Source organism: Saccostrea cucullata, unplaced genomic scaffold, assembly GCF_032062105.1.
Source record: "Saccostrea cucullata isolate Sc308-1 unplaced genomic scaffold, CSIRO_AGI_Scuc_v1 ctg3125, whole genome shotgun sequence".
NCBI classification, from domain to species: domain Eukaryota; kingdom Metazoa; phylum Mollusca; class Bivalvia; order Ostreida; family Ostreidae; genus Saccostrea; species Saccostrea cuccullata.
The window spans coordinates 33,110-55,617 of record NW_026934595.1 but is presented as its reverse complement, the minus strand read 5'-3'; positions in this window follow the sequence as shown (position 1 = coordinate 55,617).

The following is a 22,508-nucleotide window of genomic DNA, read 5'->3' as shown; positions in this document are numbered from 1 at the left end:
AGTTTGAGCGATCGTGACGGGAGAAAAATTTTACGACAAGTGAAAAGTAACAGGAAAACTCCGCTGGCTGATTTGACAGAAACATTCAACAAAAATGAAAACAGAAATGTGTCTAAAAAGACAGTGTGGCGTTTTTTAAAGGATCAAAAATATCATCGCTGTGTCTGTAAGAAAAAAAATAAGGATATCCCCTGTAAACAGACAGCGGAGAGTAGCATGGTGTCGTGCGAAATCAACATGGACAGACGATGACTGGAAAAAGGTATTTTTTTCCAGACGAGAGTCAAGTTGTTATTGGCAGTGACAATAAAGTTTATATCTGGAGAAAAAGTGATGAGGCATTTAGACCAGAATGCATTTCACCAATAAAAAACAAAAAAGTTAACTTTCCGTACTGGTTTGGGGTTGCATAACCTATCATGGCGTCGGGACATTAACACTGTGGACAAAGTATCGGAACGATTTACGTTAGTTTATATATTGATGCAAATGTTCGCGTTATTTATAGCTGGCATTTTCGGTGTAGACACGATTTGATGCTACACCTTGGGTATTTTTAGATTGATGACTACTTCCTGTTTACATTAACTACGTCATTATTTATCGTCTGCAACCTAAAAGTAGGTTAAATTTGTCCACAAAAACCATGGCTGAGAATCGTCATTATGCATCGGATGGTCTTAAAAATTCTGTTGTTTTATTAGTTCAAAATGGAAATTCTTTTCAAAAAGTTGCAGATATGCTTAATATGTCTAAAACAACTGTGCACCGAATTTATAGAAATTTTTGTGAACGAGGAACTGTTAAAACTGCCCCGAAAACAGGTAGGAAAAAAAGTTTGAGCGATCGTGACGGGAGAAAAATTTTACGACAAGTGAAAAGTAACAGGAAAACTCCGCTGGCTGATTTGACAGAAACATTCAACAAAAATGAAAACAGAAATGTGTCTAAAAAGACAGTGTGGCGTTTTTTAAAGGATCAAAAATATCATCGCTGTGTCTGTAAGAAAAAAATAAGGATATCCCCTGTAAACATACAGCGGAGAGTAGCATGGTGTCGTGCGAAATCAACATGGACAGACGATGACTGGAAAAAGGTATTTTTTCAGACGAGAGTCAAGTTGTTATTGGCAGTGACAATAAAGTTTATATCTGGAGAAAAAGTGATGAGGCATTTAGACCAGAATGCATTTCACCAATAAAAAACAAAAAAGTTAACTTTCCGTAATGGTTTGGGGTTGCATAACCTATCATGGCGTCGGGACATTAACACGTGTGGAGGGAAACATAAATTCAGATAAATATATTCGAATTATAGATGACAATCTATGGCCAGTGATAGCAAGACACTTTCCAGACAATAGATACGTTTTTCAAGATGATAATGCGCCAGTTCATCGTTCTAGGGCAACGAAAGCTTTTATGGAAAACAACCATATCAATACAATGGAGTGGCCAGCACAAAGCCCCGATATTAACATCATAGAAAATTTATGGTTAAAGATTAAAAGAAGAATAGAACAATCCATGCATGAAATTACTTCTGTGGAACAATTATATAATAAAATATTTTCGATTTGGACAAGTTTTGACTGCGTAACAATTCAAAATTTATATCGATCTCTCCCCTCAAGAATCGCCGCGTTACGTAGGGCCAAAGGATACATCACAAAATATTAAGGTAAGTTTTAATAAATAAGCTTTATTTTTGTCAGGTAAATGCAAAATTGTCTCATCTTTCAAATGATGTAATTTATTTTTATTAGTTGTTACGTAATATGGCTATTTTGAGCATCCAATCAAACGCGAGTATTTTCCAAATATTACACGACGTCGCAAATCGTTCCGATACTTTTGTCCACAGTCTGTATAAACGTCTAATTCCTTCAAATACATGTAGATGTCTCTCATTTAAAAAAGGTCAATATTTTTTTTCCAGGGGGGGTGGGGGGTGGTTCAAGGTCTTTTTTACGTTTCCTCTACATTTAAAGTTTTAACTCTTAAGTTCTATGTAGTCAATTGAAGATGACTAACATTATTAAAATTGAACTATGGGATAGAGCTTTAATTAACATATAGCATATTTTAGTAAAAAAAAAAAATTGTTTATTTTTAAAGAATGATATCCAATATATACTAACCAGAGTGAATTCTTCTCTTTTTATCCTTTAATTTTAATCACATAATCGAACAATTCATGTTTGGGGGGGGGGGCTGCAGATCTGTAGCGTTATGGTTATATATATTTGTCTTTGACAAAAATGCTACAGATCCGTATTAATGCCAAAAAGGTACAATTTACTGCGCAATATTTTTTGTGCACTTTTGGGGAGAATTTCTCCACTTTCTAGCATCGGTCAATGAACTACCTTTCGCTCCCTAATTCTAGACACATTCTGTGGCCAATATGTATATTTTATCCACCTACCAACCATTTACAGTTGTCTCTGCAGGCATTAAACTCGCTTGACGGGAATTTTAAGCAATCTAACATATAGTTTTAATCAAGCGAGTTTATCACTTGTAGAAACGAATATAAAGGGTAGATAGATGAATAAAATACACAGATTAGTTAAAAAAAAATATGCCTTGAAGTAGGAGTGGGAGTGAAAGGTAGCTAATTGACCGATGATGGAAAGTGGAGAAATTCTCCCAAAAGTGCACAAAAAACATTGCGCAGTAAATTGCACCCTTCTTGCATTACGGGATCTGTAGCGTTATGGTCAAAGACAAATGAATAAAACCATAACGCTACAGAACTGCAGCTGCGGGGGGGGGGGGTATAAAATACACATTGAATATCTGATAGAAGCCCTATTTATGAAAAAACTAGTCAAGGACTGGAGGTATATGTTTTGGGACGTATTCAAGGACGCTGCACTATCTAATGTGTCGATAATGAAGACTTAAGATGATTTACTAGGAAAACAATGATACAGCAGTAAAACGTCGCGCCTTATGAAACAGAACAGAAGCCAAACGTAGAAATTACAGGTGCCGAAGGTCGCACATACAGCAACCATATTCGCGCTGTATATCAGAAAACTTTATATTGCATCAAAAATTTTAATCTTGTGAAACATTAAAGACATTGGATATCATAAATGATTCATACTGTATATATTCATATCACTTTTAACACAAATAACGCAGTGTAAATCGTGTTTAACATGTAAAAAGCAAATATGAATAGATCCAGTGAAATACATTGAACGGATGTAATCTAAAGCAGTTGCTGGATTGTTCCTTGCATGTATTCAACTAACAAGCAATTCTACTGCATGAAACCATACTGAACATTAATAATTACGTCTTAATCAAATGTTCTCTCATTTCTGATCGTTCAGTTGACATAAACTGCCTCATCGATGTAAACCAATAGTAGCTGGTGTCCGAAACCAAGATTTTCTCGATTCGCACTTTACCAGGAGTGGTTATGTGTGCTTTATTTCAGTCTGTTATTTTCGTGTAATTAAATATTAATTTTTTGCATTGCAAAAGACTTTCCCTATATTGTCCATGCGTAAAAGTAAGCCATCGACTGTAAAAGTCAGTGTTCTTCGCAAAAGTCCAGTTGTGTATACTTGTGCAAGACATTTGGTGTTGCATTTGATTTAGCGGAAGTTTCTTTCTTCTAAAAAGGCTTAAAAGAATACACAGCCAATTTGATACAATAAACCAACCAGTGGACTGATAATTCATTATGAAAATTAGCATTTTAAAGATATAAACTTGTCCTAATGGTATTTAAAGCAATATGATCTGCATTTTTGATTAATTTGTATGTAACTAATACATTTATGACCAATTAGACTAAAATAAAGCAGAAGAGAAACGTCTTTATACAATCCAATATACGTTTTAGTATAAGAAATCATTCTTGTACAGGACGACAATAATGTAATTTTGATTCAATTGAAGCTTAAAAATAGTTCTTCCTTAATAAATATGAACAACAGAAGTTTCGTAAAGTTATTTTTTCCGTCATTTTTAAAGATTATTATTCTTTTTTTTCTTCTACTTCCTAAACGCCAACTTTAAAGCCTCATATCTCACTCAATTCTCAGTTGATTTCGCTCACATTTTCAGGGGTAATAGAAGATACTAAACGCTATCAGAATGCTGTCTGAAATTTCTAAAATTCAATTCCGGTTTTGATTGAGTTACTTCCCTTTAAACGAAAATTTATAGGCTTTCCTTCCCAGACAAAGGCTCAGAGACGGCTAAAGCTGGAGCAGAAATTTTACTGATTTTAGATAATAGAAGGATCGAAATTGTGCACATCGGTTTTTATTTCGATTACTCCATTCAAAATGGTGCTATATAGGGGTCAAAAATTAAAACGCGTTAAAGAGCCTAAACTTACTCATATTTTGCTTTTTATTTTCTGAACTAAAAATATTTTGTTAAAATACAGACCCTAAACCGTGCTACTACACCTTAGAAACGAACCGTACCGTTCCGTGCAGAAAGCGTTTCGTACCGTCCACAAAGCGAACCGTTCCGTGAACAAAGCGTACCGTACCGTCCACAAAGCGTACTGTTCCGTGCAAGAAACGAACCGTACCGTTCTTTGGTTAATTATGCAAACCAAGCCCCCAATGATTTTTTAATCGTATAATGACCAAATAAGTCATTTTGGTTTAATTCTCGCTACGGCGCCTGTGAAAGAAGGCAGGAGGTTGTGTCTGCCTGTTCGAAACACCATTATCAAGTATCAAGCGTCTGGATCTTCAACTGCAAAAATAATCAAATTACTCGAAGCAAACTACAACTGCAAAACATCTAGACAGAGTACTAGACGATTCCTTATTTGCTATAAATTAAATCAACTGGTTGTGTTTGTGGTCAAAGGTACGGTGCATACCACCGAGTTTTCCCGCAAAACACATACGGGGCACAGTGGACCTCGAACAATGTCGGCGTCTTTGAAGCTTTCATTTTCATTCTACAAGTTTTAGCAAATTAAATCAATTTCCTTTTGAAATATTAGCTGTTTTTAAATATTCGTAATTTAACAATACAGATATTTAAACTAATATCATAAGATGCCCCAAAATTCAATATAATTGTACTCGTGCCCAGGAAAAAAAAACCGCCTTAAATGTGCACATGTGCATTAATTCATGTTTCATAATCCTATAATTGTATTTGAAATAAAAAAAGTTCAATAGACTATAATACCACTAAGATAGAACACGCTTTCATGAATTAATTCCCTGGTTGTCTCTACTTTTGATTTTTATTCTGCTCATTTAAATTATTAATTTAAATCCTATCGGATACAAGATCGTTTTTGTCGTATGCATTCATATGTAGTACATATCAGATGCGTGATTTTACTAATGAATTATTTTGTAAGAATTTTAAAACATATATAAACTGTCAAATTTAAGAAAGATCCGTATTAGACTCTCACATTAATTCTGTTAAGATTCTTACTTTAGGTGAATAATTGGTGCAGTTGTACTTGCACTGAAAATCTGTAATTATGTAAAATATGGATTAAAATATTACATGCGGGATAAAAAAGATAATTTACTAAATAAAATGAAATTAAAAAAATGTATATTAATCCTCTTTCAAGCCATACGAGTTATGTTTGTTACCCCCCCCCCCATCCCCTCTAGAAGGCGATACTTATGCGAATTTATGTGGCTTTAAATTGTGCTTTTGTAAAAAAAAGATTATAATTCAGGGATACATGCGTATTTATTTTTTTTCTGAAAAGGGATAATTTAGGAAGTAAATTTGTAATCAGTGTTGTTGTGAATCCTGGAAGATGAGTTTGCTGGATGTCTGTTGAGCGATTTAATACATTTGATGTGGTCGGAACTAAATACCGGTAATTTGAAAGGTGTGTTAAACACACGCCCCTCCCCCTCCCCCGTCTCTCCGGTAGTGACCCAATATTTTTTTTTAGACAGGTGTGAACTATGAACTGACCAAAAGAATGTTTCAAATCACAGGAGAGATTTTTCCTGCGTAAACAGACTTTCGGGGTCACCTAGCGTCATGCCAATTTGATTGACAGGTGATCATGATGCACGAGGATTTCATGCGGCAGCATGCATGTACAGAGAACGGATTATTCATTGTACAATAGTTGTAAATGGGTTGATTTAATATCATCATAGACTGATTAATTGTGACTTTGGCGATGTAAATAAAACGAAGAATGAGAGATAAATACAAGTTATTATTTTTTTTACAGATAATGTACATGTATTAAGGGTTTGCATCCCCCTTTCTCTCTCTCTCTCTCTCTCACTCTCTAGCGACATTGTTTTTACAGACTTAACAAGAATAGAATAACTTAATATTAAAATAAAGAAAAACTTCTAAAAATAATTACTTAATACACTGAAAGGATTATTGAAAACATAAATACCTGTCTGTGAAAAGAATGTTTCTTGTTTCGAGAAGCGCTCGGAAGTTATTGTATTAATTTCTTGTGTCTGCTGTTGATTTTTGTATTTATTTTGTTTACTGATATTTCTCTTCTGAAGCAAATGTTTAAGCGATAGATCTACAATCTATGTGCATAGCGTTATATATGTATAGAACTACTGCCAGTTTGGCCGGAAGTGACGTCACAAGACTATTTTGATGACATCAGTAGATTTCACCAGTGATTTTCAACAACTTTGGTTCTTTGATGTATAACAAATTCTCAATACTTTTTGAGGTATCTGGAAAAAACTTTTGGCCCCTCTAGATCCCTTTCTTTAGGGGTCAGCCTTTTTCTGAGATATCATTTGATTGATTGTATACTGTTTAAAGCCCTCTCCAGAATATTTCACTGATATGTAGACGTCACCATTGCCGGTGAAGGGCTGCAAATTTAGGCCTATGCTCGGCACTTATGGCCTTTGAGCAGGGAGGGATCTTTATTGTGCCACACCTGCTGTGACACGGGGGCTTGGTTTATACGGTCTCATCCGAAGGACGTTCCATTTAGTCGCCTTTTACGACAAGCAAGGAGGTACTAAGGACCTATTCTAACCCGGATCCCCACGGGGCGAGATATCATTTGAAAGATCTTGTAATTTAGCACAAATTATGTTCTATATACAGACCCTAAACCGTGCTACTACACCACTTGAACGGTACGGTTCGGTACGCTTTGTGCACGGAACGGTTCGTTTTGAGAACGGTACGGTACTGCATATTTTTGGCCTTTTTGACATGTTTTTCGAAAATATTTGTCACTGGAAGCATAAAACTTCATTTTCCGACCGTCGACGTCACTTCCGGTCAAACAGAAAGTAGCAAAAAATGGCTTACTTTTGCAATTTTCAACATAGATTTGGAAGATTTAAATCATTAGAGACATCATTTCTCTCTTTTTTGAAAATAAAAGTTACTGCCGGTCAAACAGGACGAAAGACCTGCTCGTTGCTTTGCAACGATTTTTGTCTAGTTATTCATATTTTTGCAACAAAAAGTTCCGACATCAAAGTTGCAGCTTATTTAGCTTTAAACATTTTTTTGCAAAGATCCGAAAGTTAGGTCATATGAAAATATGTTTTATTAATGAATAGTGGGTCTTTGACATTAAAAAGATGCTTGAGTTTCTGATTCTGTTTCAGGACTTTCAAAAATCGATTAGAATTCACATGGGTAGGAACTGTACCCCCTTATAAGCAGATTTATGTATTGATATTAAGCAGACTTTATTTGTGCAAAATCTTGAATGTGTAAAGAAGAAAATACTTGTTGGTGCCTTCAACTCCAAATTAAGATATATCATCACCTGTATGGGGTGTTTATATCTCTCAGTTGATGCGATATGCTAGAGCATGTTCAATAGCTACGTATGTAATAAGTGTCTAAAACGAAGGATATGGAGATAACGAACAGTATTCAATCTCAAAATCCATAAAATAATACAAAATAAGAGCAGAGGAAACACGGACCCCCGAGACATCAGAGGTGGAATCAGGTGTTATATGGAGGAGTGAGCACCCCTGCCGACCGGTCACACCCGCCGTGTGCTCCTTGTCATGATCAGGAAATAACGGAAACAATCCGTCGTCAATTCAGTGTATAAATAATGGACTAACAATTGGTATGAAAAACGTCAGTCAGCATTTGACTCAATGATAAATTGTATTTGCTGACAAGGTCATTGTATCGACCATAGAACTTACGAAATGATGATTTTAAACGAGACTGTTGATATTCTTGTTTCATCAACTTGCTTGTCAATAATTTACCTCGTTTAAGAAATTGTTCATACGTGGAGCATGCTTTTGCTTATTGAATCAACTGAGATATATAATTATACTCCGTATGCAGGTGATGAAGGTATATTGCTGCATAAGTAAGGAATTTTGCGATAGAAAAGTCATCACGTTTATCATATAGCTTGGTTGTTAGATTACCATTAGTGTCTTTTTCAAGTAAAATATCCAAGTATGTAAATTATTGCCAGTAGTATAAGCGGTCCAGATGGGCGGGTCAACTCAGTGCACTTTTTATGCAAATGAGGTTAAAAATACTGGATTCTGTTTGCCTAAGCCGCTGGGTGGGTCAAGGCAGTGCATTTTTGGTGGGTCTGGGGGGATAGGGAGGTCAACTCAGTACAGGGCCCCTAGGGGGATAGGTGAAGTCAACTCAGTACAGGGCCCCTAAGGGGGCTAGGGGGTTCAACTCATTACATAGCCCCTATGTCCGATACGGGGTGTTTACACTGTATATAGTTTTTAAACTATACGCTGCCACTACGATTCACAACGCTGCTACTACAATTTGGCAGCGACTCAAGAATGTGATTATGACGTCACGATTTCATTCACAGTCTAAAGCCTAGCCTAGCCAGTTCAAACTGAATTTTCTGAAAACAATAACAATAACACACAATATACAGACAATAACAGATTTTATTCAGAATGAAAATACATACATCAATTTACTTTTTCTTCTTCTGTGCCTTATCTGTGGTCAGGGATAGTTTTCTCTTGTGAGTAGTGCTGGGGCCTGGAATCTCTCTGTTGTGTTTCTTTTTCTCTTTTTTGTCTCCTTCTTTCACTAAAGGTTTGGTCTGGCGTGTCCCTGAAGTCCTGGGTTGCTGAGGCTTTTTATCCAGTTATTCTATTTCTTTTACCAATTGTTGATCCTCCTGCTCATCCTCTGTACACTTATTAGCCCAATGACCAAATTTCCCACACTTGTAGCACAAATCTTTCTTTGGGACAATCAGGGGCCAAATGCCCTAACTCTTTACAGATGTAGCATGGATCCGTCTGTCTAGTTCTTTTAGTCTCTCCGGATCCCCCTGTCCCTCTTTTTTCTGGTAAGAGCTTCCTCCTCTCATTTTGTCTTGCATGTTAGTGACTTTCACTTCTAATTTGGATAATTTTGCACGAATCAAACAAAATTCACTGGCGTTGTAAGTTTTCAGATCAGTCAGCTTGTTGTCAACATCACTCACCTTCTCAGCAATATAATTCAGCTTGTTGTCAATACCAATCAGCATGTTGACAATCCCATCCAGAGTTGTATTTAAGATGCCCATATCTTCTTTTTTCACATATTCTGGAAAATTATACATGCCCAAGTCCAATCCCACTGCATCCTGTGACTCTGGCATGGGGGCTCCTACATACCCTTCAGGTGTCACATAACTAGGGTTGTCTGGAGTATTCATCATTGCTTCTGCCATAATATTTTCACGTCTCAAGTTCGAAGTGCAAACAAAGACTGATCTTAAATTTTCAGCTCTGTTTTATATACCTGTTGGATGTGTAAGGGCCGTGTGCATCAATATGTTAGACCTACGTTTTGTCCCTCTCACTCGCGCGCGCGCATCACCCTCACTCCGTTTTATCTACGTTTTTTCCCTGAGTCACTGAAACCCTGCGTTCTGTATACGTTTCTACTGGGGGTATAAATGAGAAGAAAAGTCTGGTCCTTTCTTCGCAATCGACTATTATGTCAACCCTGATACACACTCACTTTCTGATTTTAGATGGGTATGATTGTTTAGTGCGATGGGCACAGAACAACCAAGAAGTCTTCTCCCGGAGGCAGAACAAGTATTTCAGGAAGCGACCACTATCATGGAAACCACTCAGGATTTGTGGTTACAATGCCTAGCCTTATCACATCATGCGCGACCATGGGGAGACTAGCTACAATACATTTTCTATGTCGACATATGAAAACAATTCTGCCCAAGAAATGGTACGGACTGAACCTGACCCATTATTTCGGAAAGCCGTACACTTTCCTGACCCATCCCCAAGCGGTCAAAGTGATTTTACTGTGGCAGGAAATAGATGCGATGGAGAAAGTATGTATTCAATACGGAATAAAATGGCTGCAAATTTCACACAGGCTAGGAAATCAGTGACTTTTAATACCAGCCTCAATCAAATCTACGAATTACCCCCGAAGACCGGAGAAGTCCCTGGATGAAATAAGTAGCGGATCGAATACGATTCCAGAGGAGAATTCGACAGTTAGAAGCTTTGTTAGTCTTTAAAAAAATAAAGTCATGTTATACGACGTCAGTGTTATGTTATGTGTGACGCCATCTTGAATTCTTCTTAGACGCGCAGTCTGTGTATGGTTTTTGATCAAACTTAAAAAATCTAGAATGGATCATGATCCACAAAATAAATACGAATGATTTTCAAAGCAGTACGAATCTTTTCATGTAAAATTTTCTTTCATAAAACATTTGGTTACTTAAAAAATCAGGGGATGTGTATGTCATACGTTGTTGACACCCATGACACTACAGTTTTCGATTTTGGTAAAAAAACAATCAAGACTTGTTCATGATCTAAAAAGTAGATACGAATTGTTTTTAACTTCATGATATTTTATTTTTCTTAAAATATCAGTGAGATAAAGGCTAGATTCTAAGAATCCTTATGTATCTCAAAGTATGATTTTCAGAAAATCTGTAACCTTTGACCCCCCATTGTGTCTATAGGTAAACCTATTTTAGCTTGTTTTTTACCCTGATCATGATTCTTTTGAAATAAAAACTATATCAGTACTCTTCCTTAGGTCCCTTCTCCCTAACCCACATGACTTTTCCGGGTCTCACCCTCTAAAAAGACTTAAAAGGCTTGTTTTATACACTCGGGTCACTGGATTTCGCCTCGTCGTTTTTTACTCATTTCTCCAATACGCGACAGATGTATGTCATGTATCAATTCTAGTATGAAAAGAAGCAGGGAACTTACCTTGTTTAGACCTGTATCATGTTGGAATCCTACTATGAATACATACTAAATAATCCATGAAAATGTATAAGTCCCAAAGTACAAATCAAATACGTACAATCGCCATGAGATTTCGGCTCTCGCCATTGAGGTGCTCTCTTTAACGTCCGTGCTTTGTTCATAAATACAGACGCTCGCCAGCAGTCGGTGTCATTCGTTAGTATCGGATATCCGAGACGTCACGATGGCTCAGGGAAATATCCTCAACTTCTCGTTAATCAACGAAGATCTGCAGCACTTTTACTTAATCAACGGCTGCGAGATACTTGCATGTTGGATTGTGAGAGACATCACTACAGGAAGAGAGGTGGCCAGATGGCCTATTGCAACATTAGGGCTAGCCAGTGACTTACGGAGGCAGCAGCAGCGATCAAGACGCCAGAGAAGAAGACAGAGACGACGGTCGACCCCGTACAGAAGGGCAGACGAAGCGGAGGAGCAAGATCAGGGATCCCCGGGATATTTGGCTCCACTGAGCAGTCCGGAGGCTTACTGGAATCCCTCGCCACCCCCGGGTACTCACCGAGGAGTCCTTCCCCCCATCGAGACCCCCGACCCCTACTTCGTCACCCAGTCAAGTCGAAGGAGCAGCCGGAGGAGCTGATTCGCCGGTATGGTAGCCCCCAGTTAACAACACCTGGGATACCAGTAGTGAGGACGAACAGCAGCGGGCATCCCCACCCCCACCAGTCATGGAACCAGAGATACCCAGGGGGCCGATACCAGTATGGGGAATTCAAGTTGCTGCTTGTAGAATCGACCAGTGCTCTGTGTGCCTGGAAGAAGATCAGCTATCGAATTACGTGTGTGCCGAGTGCCGGAACAGGCCCGCCTGTTTCCGGTGCTCGGAGGTCCTGGTAGCCCAGACCTCACCCCTGGGATGTTGTCCGCTATGCAGACGCCGGCGTCCCAGTAACTTGGCCCCCCGCGGCGTGCGAGGGTTAAGAAGACCTCGGCCACCTAGACCTCCACCGCCGAGCAGCCCTCCACCACCACCCCCAGTTCCAGCTAGACCGGACTTCATGGTGCCGTTGACCGGCAGCCAGCGGGGACCGCTCTCTGAGAGACGGGAGTTTCGAGGCAGGCCTCACAGGGAGTAAACCCTGTCGAAAAAAATCGACCCAACGGCTCTTTTAAGAGCCACCAAATGTTTAGAAAAGATGCCTACTATACAGAGGTAAATAAGAAACGATTTATGTGTCTCAGAAAAAAAGAGTACCATGGTAATAAGAAAAAAAATTATCTTTTTTTAAAAATACAGTCAAAGAAACGATTGTATCTTAGAAAAGATTATCTTTGAAAAGATTATCTTTGAAAATACAGTCAAAAAGAAAAGATTACCTTCATATACAGTCAAAAAAGAAACGTGCATGTCTCAAGTTAACACCAGGTCACTTATATATTTTTTAAAAAAACTTTGAATTATTTCTAAAAAATTATATTTTTTTTTCTTTTTTAAAAATAACTTTAAATTTTTTCTTTTAATAATAATAATAATAATAATAAAGATGGAAAAGAATAGGAACACAGAAGGCCCTTTTTTAAAATAAATTTACATAAAACACATAGACATATATTTTTTGAATTTTGTTTTCATCAAACAATAACACATACATACATACACTCAATGTTGATGAAGAATGTACACCTGTTTGTCATAAATGTGTACAAATTGTTCAATATAATATCTATAATGAGTCCAATTTCCTTTGGCTAACCCACATGCAATCTTGTAAGGAAAAGCATAAGTCTGGTAAGGTAAACTTTCCCCCATTTCTTGTAAACAAGCTTGAAACAATTTCTCTCCATTTTGTGGGGTATCCTGATAAGTGGAAATTCTTTTAGGTCGGTGACTTGCTTTTCCTTTATCCCATTGAGCTAGTATACAAATGACCACAGGTGTTTGTGAGGTAAACACCTTAATAGTGCCTGGAATTCCTCTATCTTCTTCTAAAGCTAAATTTCTAGACCCTAGAGGTCTGTGAGTGGCATAGAGATTAGCTTGTGGGAATTTCTCTGCAATACTTTGACTCAATCCATGAGCTTTTACAGTTAAACAATTACATTGATGAACAATGGCTTCTACCTCATAGTAAATCACCTTGTATCTCCTGGAGACTAATGATGTAAAATGCTTTTTTAAAACGCCCTTGTTTTAATATAAAATACGACAACAACAATAAAAAACAGTTCAATCTTTTTTATTTATTCAAATCTTGTGTAATCTACATACTTAAAGAACTTTTTCTTTAAAGCTGCTCTAGCTTCAATGGCTTCAGGTTTCTTCCAGGCTCCTATCTCCCATTGTATCCAATCTCTGGGGTCCAATTCTTTGTTTCTCTCCTCAGGTTTTAGAACACCATGTTCTTCATAGTAACCTCCTTGCTTGTAAAACATACTTTCCAATTCTGGGGTACAGTGAGACATAGCAAATCTGGCAGTACAATGAACTTTACACATATCCAGTCCTCCTACTGGTCTTTTCATTTGAATGAATCCCCTGATTTGATGCAGTTCTCCTGTCCAGGGATGCCTTTCCTTTTGTAAAATCAAATACTGGAAACCGAAGTAGAAATCATCTTCGTTGCTCAGAAACATGTCTATATCTTCTTCTTTGGCCTCTGGAATGATAAAAGTCCAATTAATGGCTATCCTGTAACATCTGTCTGGAAATTTAGGATCATTCACTCTCTCATGCATGGGTAAATATTCATTCCGGATCCAGCGTTTTCAACTCCATTCTTCTTTGTTAAGGAGCTTCGTGATCCCCCATAGGTTCAATCATTCTCTAATAAAGCAAATTTGTCAATGTCTATCTCCATATCTTCTTCTTCTTCTAATATTCTAGGAATTCGCTTGCCAAACTGTCTTTTACTCAACCACATACCCAACTGATGAGGATCGTCTTTGACACCTTGTGTGCAAAAAATACATATGTATGACCTACGTTTTTGTTGTTCCCTACAGCTACGTTTTGTTTACGATTTTTGACGCAGCCATTCTCTTTATTGTCACGTCATCTCACTCATTCGTGAGCTCACTAGCTGCACTCTTTATGTATACAGAACTAAAACACATTTGATTTTCATTCTTTATTAATAACAACAAACAACAACAATGCATTACAATACATTTTGATAAAAGCATTGACACTTTTGTCCATGACCCGTAGGTAATTTATGATAAGTGTTTTTAAACCAAACGTCCACGTATCTGTCCCTTTGTAAAGCCGTACTCTGGTCAAAGGGGAATAACCACTCGACGGTTTTCTTTCTTTTTTTGTCTCTTTGATGTAAATAATACACGCAATATTGTCCACACACATCGGTATTCAAGTCTTGATAGCGATACGGATTATAAATCCATTGGTGGGCATGACGCTGGATAAAGTCTTGAATTTCTTTTTGTAAGGGAGGAAATCCATAAGAATCGAAATATTCTACCACGGGATTGCTCACATACAGACACACCCAATGTTCTCCAGGTCAATCTTGAGGATCTGTATTCACCACGACAGCTTTTTCTCCCGGTCTTAATTGATCCGGTAATAAATCTACAGGATACACGCCCCAAAAGAACTCTTGAATTCTCTGGATAAGACTTCTCTCAATTGTCCCGTATCCATTAGTAATCAATGCTAACTTCTCTCTGTTTGTTAATTTCTAAGACGTTATCGAATGCTGCATACACCACACAATTTATGGTGTCAGCCGTACTGTTGGTAAACTGCACTTCTACTCTCAGATTTCCTGTTTCTATGATGTGGAATTTATCCGATTGCGCTTCTTGATCTTTAGTGAAATCCCAGCCCCATAGAGTGTAGCCGCTTTTATACTCCTCTAGGGTAATGTCTGGAGATCAATCTTTTCCTAATTTTCCAAGGGCTTGATACAGACTGAGATAAGATCTCAGATATAAATTGTCGTTGAAATTAGCTTCAAAACAATTGAGTACTCATGGTCTGTCTGTTGATACTGACATCTAATTTCTTAATCCCAAAGTTTTGAAAATGAAAGGGATTTTTAGTTTTATCTCCGTTAAACGCCGCATTCTCCACAAAGCCTAAAATGAGACGTTTAGGCATCTGACCTTGAAACAGATGATCTGTAATCTTAGACTGAGTTCCTGTGGCAATGGTAAAGGTTTTCACTTCCACTCTTCTCAAGGGATATTTGGCTCTGTGAGTATTCAAACTCTGATTGATTTGATGCATCAAAGTAGGGGCAGGTTTGACTTTTCTCACCCACAAGACCATACTCAAGATCTTAATTTTTCCCGTATTGGCTTGATTGGTCATCATGTAGAAAGCAGGTCTAGCTCGATTAAATCTCAAACGGACGTCGACTTCATTGGGCAGAAATCGATCTTATTGAAACAAATCCAGATGTAAACGATCCAGCAAACTGATTTTCTTACTCCCATCGATAGCTTGCTGACGTTTTCTGAATCCTTCGTTTTTAGAATCGTCCGGGTACTCTGTGAGGATGGGTTTGTTAATGACCACTGTATCATGAGCTACACCAAAACTCCTACTAGCAGCCAGGCCGGAGACCCCCAGAGGGTCTAATCCCACTTCGTCCATATGTCCGGCCGTATCTTTTTTCCATAGACTACACGCTCTCATCTGAGTCATTAAAGTTCTGGGTTTGTAAGAGAGTTATTTCTCCAGATAAGCTTTGTAAGGATAAGTATCCGTCCCCGGAGTGATAAAATTTCCATTCAGACTGAGATCGATTTCCGAAAACATGGAATGTAAGATATCATTCACCGGAGCTATTTTAGCCGGATCTCCAGCCAGAGCACTTCGATCATTTTGAGTAAAGTGACAGACCATTTGAAGATAAGTTTGAGATAAATCCAGATATTGGTCTCCTTGTCCTTTAATTTCAAATTCGATGGGAGCGGTGTCGGAATCTAAAGTACTGGAAATAGGATAATATTCTTCCCAATTCGACTCTTCTAAAGCAATATTGGTAGGAGGGACTTGGAACAACTGTAAATTGTTCATCCCACAGGCACAGGAATCGGGCTGTAACACGATGTGTCTACTAGGATTAAGTTTTTATAAATGAACCTTCTGTTCACTGGACTGTCCTATTTATACTCTCTCTCTCAGTCAAACACATCTAAGCTCCTTTTTTTCTTTGCCCTTCCTCCTCCTTGTTTTTTTTCTCTTAGGACCTCCTCGGGCTAACAGGATTCTCCCTCTTCCTATCTGCTTTCTTCTTCTTCTTCTTCTTCTTCTTCTTCTTCTTCTTCGTCCTTTCCCTTTTTCTAAAGGGTAAAGAGGTGCCTCGATTGAGAGCAAATAGGCCTGTATTTCTAGCAGCAGTGAGTCCGTGGGTTAACACAGCATTTCGGATGTTTTTTCTTTTTCTCATTACATCTCTGCCTATCTTCACTCCGGCCATGATGGCTTGTTTTTTTCCATGCTTGAGAACATCTTTGACAAATCCTCGACCTTTTTGTCTCCCGATGCCAAAAATAGGCCGCGTCTTTGAGAGTCAATCCTAGGGGTAAGTTAGGAACCGCTCCCGAGATGAACTTTTAAAAAATTACCTCCTTTTTGAGGTTTCATGTGAGTTAAAACCCTACTCAATTTGAGTAATTGTTTAGCAGGAGTTCCCGGTGAAAAATTATCCAAGGGAAGGGCTCCCACCAATCCAGTGATGATGGAACCGGCTACTCCGTGTCCTTTTTTACGTAATAGGCCTTTATGATAAGTCCAACCGTGTCCTGTCTGTCTCAGTAATCCGGAATGATACTGCATTGTTCATTACTCGTATGAAACTGAGCTTTCTGTCCTCGGGAGACTGCCTATTATACCCTTTTTTAGGGCTGAATACAATACAGACAGCAGACCAGACAAGCCATCACACCCCCCCCCCCCAATAAGTTGGAACACAATAACGGTGTATTCATCTCAGTAGACTTTTCTGAAATGAAGTTTCACGATGGATTTGCCACTTAAAAAAGGCATGGGTTGTCCTAAAGGAGTCATGATGTTTTAGTTCTATGGTCCATAGAATGACCTTGTCAGCAAATGCAATTTATCATTGAGTCAAATACTGGCTGACATTTTTCACACCAATTCTTAGTCCATTATTTATGCACTGAATTGACAACGTATTTCCCGTTATTTACCGATCATGACAAGGAGCACACTGTGGGATGCAAACTCCTCCATGGTACCTGATCCCACCTCTGAAATTTTGGAAGTCTGTGGTTGCTCTGCTCCTCTTTTGTAGTGTTTTATGGACTTTAATATTGGATACTGTTCATTATCTCCATATCCTTCCATTACAAGTTTATAGAGACATGTGTTCTATCTGTTTAATATTGAATACTGTTCATTATCTCCATATCCTTCCATTACAAATAATATCTGATGTTTATAGAGACATGTGTTATATCTACTCACAATTATATTGTTTGAATGAGATTTGACCTTGATTACTGTTCATTATTTTCATATTTAATGAAAGTCTACAAAATCTTTCACAATATTAAATACTCACAAACAATACACTGTCTACAGAATCCATTTCTCTCAATTGTTTCTGTGATTCTTTATATGAATAAACAACCAAAGCAATATCATTATTAAATTAAATGTAATATTTTTCATATAGCAAAATGAAGTACAAAATCTACAGCAATATCAAAATTAAATTCTCTTCATTTAACATGATGGTAAAAACTAAATATCAACATAAATTCATGCTTGGGGTTTAAAAATGGCACAGCATTTAGACAATCTTTTATAATCAATAAAAAATCATCTGATAAGTTGATATCTCTAAAATTCAGATTCTTTTTCACATGTTTCATATCTATTATTGACTTCAATAAACATTATCAATATAAGAATTCTTTTACCCTCTTTGGATAATCCTTCAAAGTATTATGCAGAGTTTAAAATATTTTTTCTTTGTTCAGACTTCAGAGCTGTACATGACTCAGATTTAAATAATGAGATTATATCACATGTCTGTCAATATATTGTAAAATCTTAAGGAACTTTTAAATATTACAGTTGAATCAACTACGCACATATAATCAGGTTTTTCAACCTCAGAATCAACTTAGGTCTGTTACAATTGTTTTCCATACAATAAGGACCGGGACATACAATCAACACAGACTTACAACCCGTCAACTGTTTAAGTATCAAGACTAAACATAAAGAAACATTTACATGTACAAACAAATAGGAATTATCCTGATTCTATGATGAAGAAAATCATTTAAAGCTAATTTTAAGCTACTTTTAATTAAGAATCAAAAGAATACATCAGAAGAAACATTTATAATGAATCCCTGAAAGTTCTAGAGGTATGAAAACAAAGACATGGTAAAGCTTCTATGACACCCTGATTACAGTCTTGAACACACAATCAACAACAAATAATCATAGAGGTCAGAGCCCACTGAGAACCAAACAAAGAAATCAAGTTATCTAACAGTTCTGATTGGCTCTTAAATAATCCCAGTAAAATTATATGACCAGTCAACTAAAAGAAATCTAACAGTTGTGATTGGCTCTTAGATAATCCTAGTAAAATCTAGACATGCCAATCAACAAAAAGATATATAACAGTTCTGATTGGTTAGATATTTACAATAAAACATCTCACTACCTATCAAAAAGAGGATATTTAACAATTCTGATTGGTCATACTTCCCAATATTTGCATATCCACTGCTCTCTCCCACTATGAACGTGTAGTCATCAACTGCGTTTATAGGACTATAGACGCAATTGCTTTTGATATGAGTGCAATTGCTTTATCACTTTCGTGTAGAACAAATTCTACTACAAGTAAAAAACGTGCTGAGAAGTATATATATGAAATGTTTCATAAAAGGAATAAAAATAAGTTTTTAATAATATTCTTTAAAAAAAAAAGAAATTCAGGATATATAAAATTGCTGATTTATACCTTTAAAAATTCAATTTTGGTCATTGTATTTAATTGTATAATAAAACTTTTTAAAATTTTAGATAACTGCCATATTTTTATTTTTTCATATCATATATATTTGTACAAAGAAAGATAACTCTTCACACTTGGGTAATAACACTCAGAAAGAGGAAATTTTCTACTTCAAGAATGATTTCAGCTATTAAAAATAAATATGAAAAGCTAAAAAAAAATCATAGAAAAGCATTCTGGAATAATAATCATTATAAAAGCATCTTCATTTTTCATCAGTGTTAAATTATTGATTTTTGTCAGAGGGTTTCAATAACGTTGATCGATGACGTCACAACTGCATCAAAACAAAAATTTAAAAGAGAATGTGATGATGGCGCTGCTTGTATCCAGATAACTGTTTGAGAGGGGAATACTTTATAAATTGTTTGTGATTTATTAGAGTAAAGGATCATTGATCAGGTGTACTGATTTTAAAGCCGTATGTTTTTCATTACTGAAGACAAGAAGCCGCGTCCTCATGTAAGTCAGGATTTCCTCTGATATTCTTTAAAAAAATCAAAGAATGCAAATATAAGTAATAAACAACGATTATTCAGTGAACATGGCATTATGAATAGCAACTGCTCTGCTGGCATATTTTCCATGATGCGCTAGCGCGCATCATGGAATATGCCAGCAGAGCAATTGCTATTCATAACGCCATGTTCACTGAATAACGTTGTTTATTTCTTAAATAATACTCTAACTACCAATCAACAATAGGACATCAAACAGTTTTGATTGGTTCTTAGATATTCCCAGTTGAACCTCTAACGGCCAATCAACTTACATAAATCTGATATTTCCGATTGGTCCATTCCATAGTTTTTTAATAATGACATAAATAAGGAGAGTACTAAACATAAAATGGTCACGGCTTTTTATTTCAGACCCTATCTAAAAGTTGTATATATAATTTTTTTCGTCTTTTCAAGACGAGAAAGAATATGTAATCAGGTTTTTTGTAGGATAGATAATAAAAATTTCATCCCCTAAACTCTTTCAATTTTGTGCGAAAAAATTCTAAGTCCAAATTTAAAAGTTTTGAGGGCATAAAAATCTTAAAAGATGTCTTATGATAAAAGTTATTACATATTCTTTCTCGTCACATTGATGCGCTATTGAAAATGCTTTTTGGGGCTGATTTCTATAATTTTCCAACTATATAGATATACTTTACATATTATGTTCATCTTAAAAAGCAGTAATTGTTTATACAAAAGATAATATAAAATCTTTATTTAAAGGGAGGTTTAGACCCTATGAGCATTTTTTAGAGTGTGAAAAAAAATTCTAAGTCCAAATTCAGAGTTTTAGGGGCATAAAAATCTTAAAAGATGTCTTATGATAAAAGTTATTACATATTCTTTCTCGTCACATTGAGACAAAGAAAATGATATAAGGCACATTAAGATAGCTCCACAAATAAAAATTTCATCCCTAAAAAGGAATTATTTCAATGTGAAAATTAAGGTCACAAGAAGTTCCTTAAAATTAAAAGGGTTTCAAGGGGTCAATTTTTTTGTTTGTTATCCTATATTGATGTTCTATATATCATTTTTTTCGTCTTTTCAAGACGAGAAAGAATATGTAATCATATTTTCTGTAGAGTATATAATAAAAATTTCAGCCCCTAAACTCCTTTAATTTGGACTTAGAAAATTTTCAGTGCGCTATTGAAAATGCTTTTTGGGGCTGATTTCTATAATTCTCCAACTATATAGATATACTTTACATATTATGTTCATCTTAAAAAGCAGTAATTGTTTATACAAAAGATAATATAAAATCTTTATTTAAAGGGAGGTTTAGACCCTATGAGCATTTTTTAGAGTGTGAAAAAAAATTCTGAGTCCAAATTCAGAGTTTTAGGGGCATAAAAATCTCAAAAGTTGTCTTATGATAAAAGTTATTACATATTCTTTCTCGTCACATTGAGACAAAGAAAATGATATAAGGCACATTAAGATAGCTCCACAAATAAAAATTTCATCCCTAAAAAGGAATTATCTCAATGTGGAAATTAAGGTCACAAGAAGTTCCTTAAAATTAAAAAGTTTCAAGGGGTCAATTTTTTTTGTTTGTTATCCTATGTTGATGTTCTATATATCATTTTTTTTCTTTTCAAGACGAGAAAGAATATGTAATCATATTTTCTGTAGAGTATATAATAAAAATTTCAGCCCCTAAACACCTTTAATTTGGACTTAGAAAATTTTCAGTGCGCTATTGAAAATGCTTTTTGGGGCTGATTTCTATAATTTTCCAACTATATAGATATACTTTACATATTATGTTCATCTTAAAAAGCAGAAATTGTTTATACAAAAGATAATATAAAATCTTTATTTAAAGGGAGGTTTAGACCCTATGAGCATTTTTTAGAGTGTGAAAAAAAAATCTAAGTCCAAATTCAGAGTTTTAAGGGCATAAAAATCTTAAAAGATGTCTTATGATAAAAGTTATTACATATTCTTTCTCGTCACATTGAGACAAAGAAAATGATATAAGGCACATTAAGATAGCTCCACAAATAAAAATTTCATCCCTAAAAAGGAATTATTTCAATGTGGAAATTAAGGTCACAAGAAGTTCCTTAAAATTAAAAAGGTTTCAGGGGTCAATTTTTTTGTTTGTTATCCTATATTGATGTTCTATATATCATTTTTTTTGTCTTTTCAAGACGAGAAAGAATATGTAATCATATTTTCTGTAGAGTATATAATAAAAATTTCAACTATTTTTTGGGGCAGTCACAAACTTATACATTTCAATCAATATACCTCAATAAATAACACAAGATGTAGCTAGATTCAGTATCACTAACATCATTGTCATTTTAACCCTGTGCTTAAAAAGCTTCAGCCCACACAAGATTCATTTATTGTTTCGTTCAAAGTCATCATTTCGTAAGTTCTATTGTCGATACAATGACCTTGTCAGCAAATACAATTTATCATTGAGTCAAATGCTGACTGACATTTTTCATACTGATTGTTAGTCCATTATTTATACACTGAATTGACGACGGATTTTCCCGTTATTTCCCGATCATGACAAGGAGCACACTGTGGGATGCCAACTCCTCCATGGCACCTGATCCCATCGCTGAAGTTTTGGAGGTCTGTGTTTGCTTTGTTCCTGTTTTGCATTGTTTTATGGACTTTAATATTGAATACTGTTCATAATCTCCATATCCTTCCATTACAAATAATCTCTGATGTTTATAGAGACGTGTTATATCTGCTCACAATTTTATTGTTTGAATGAGATTTGACCTTGATTACTGT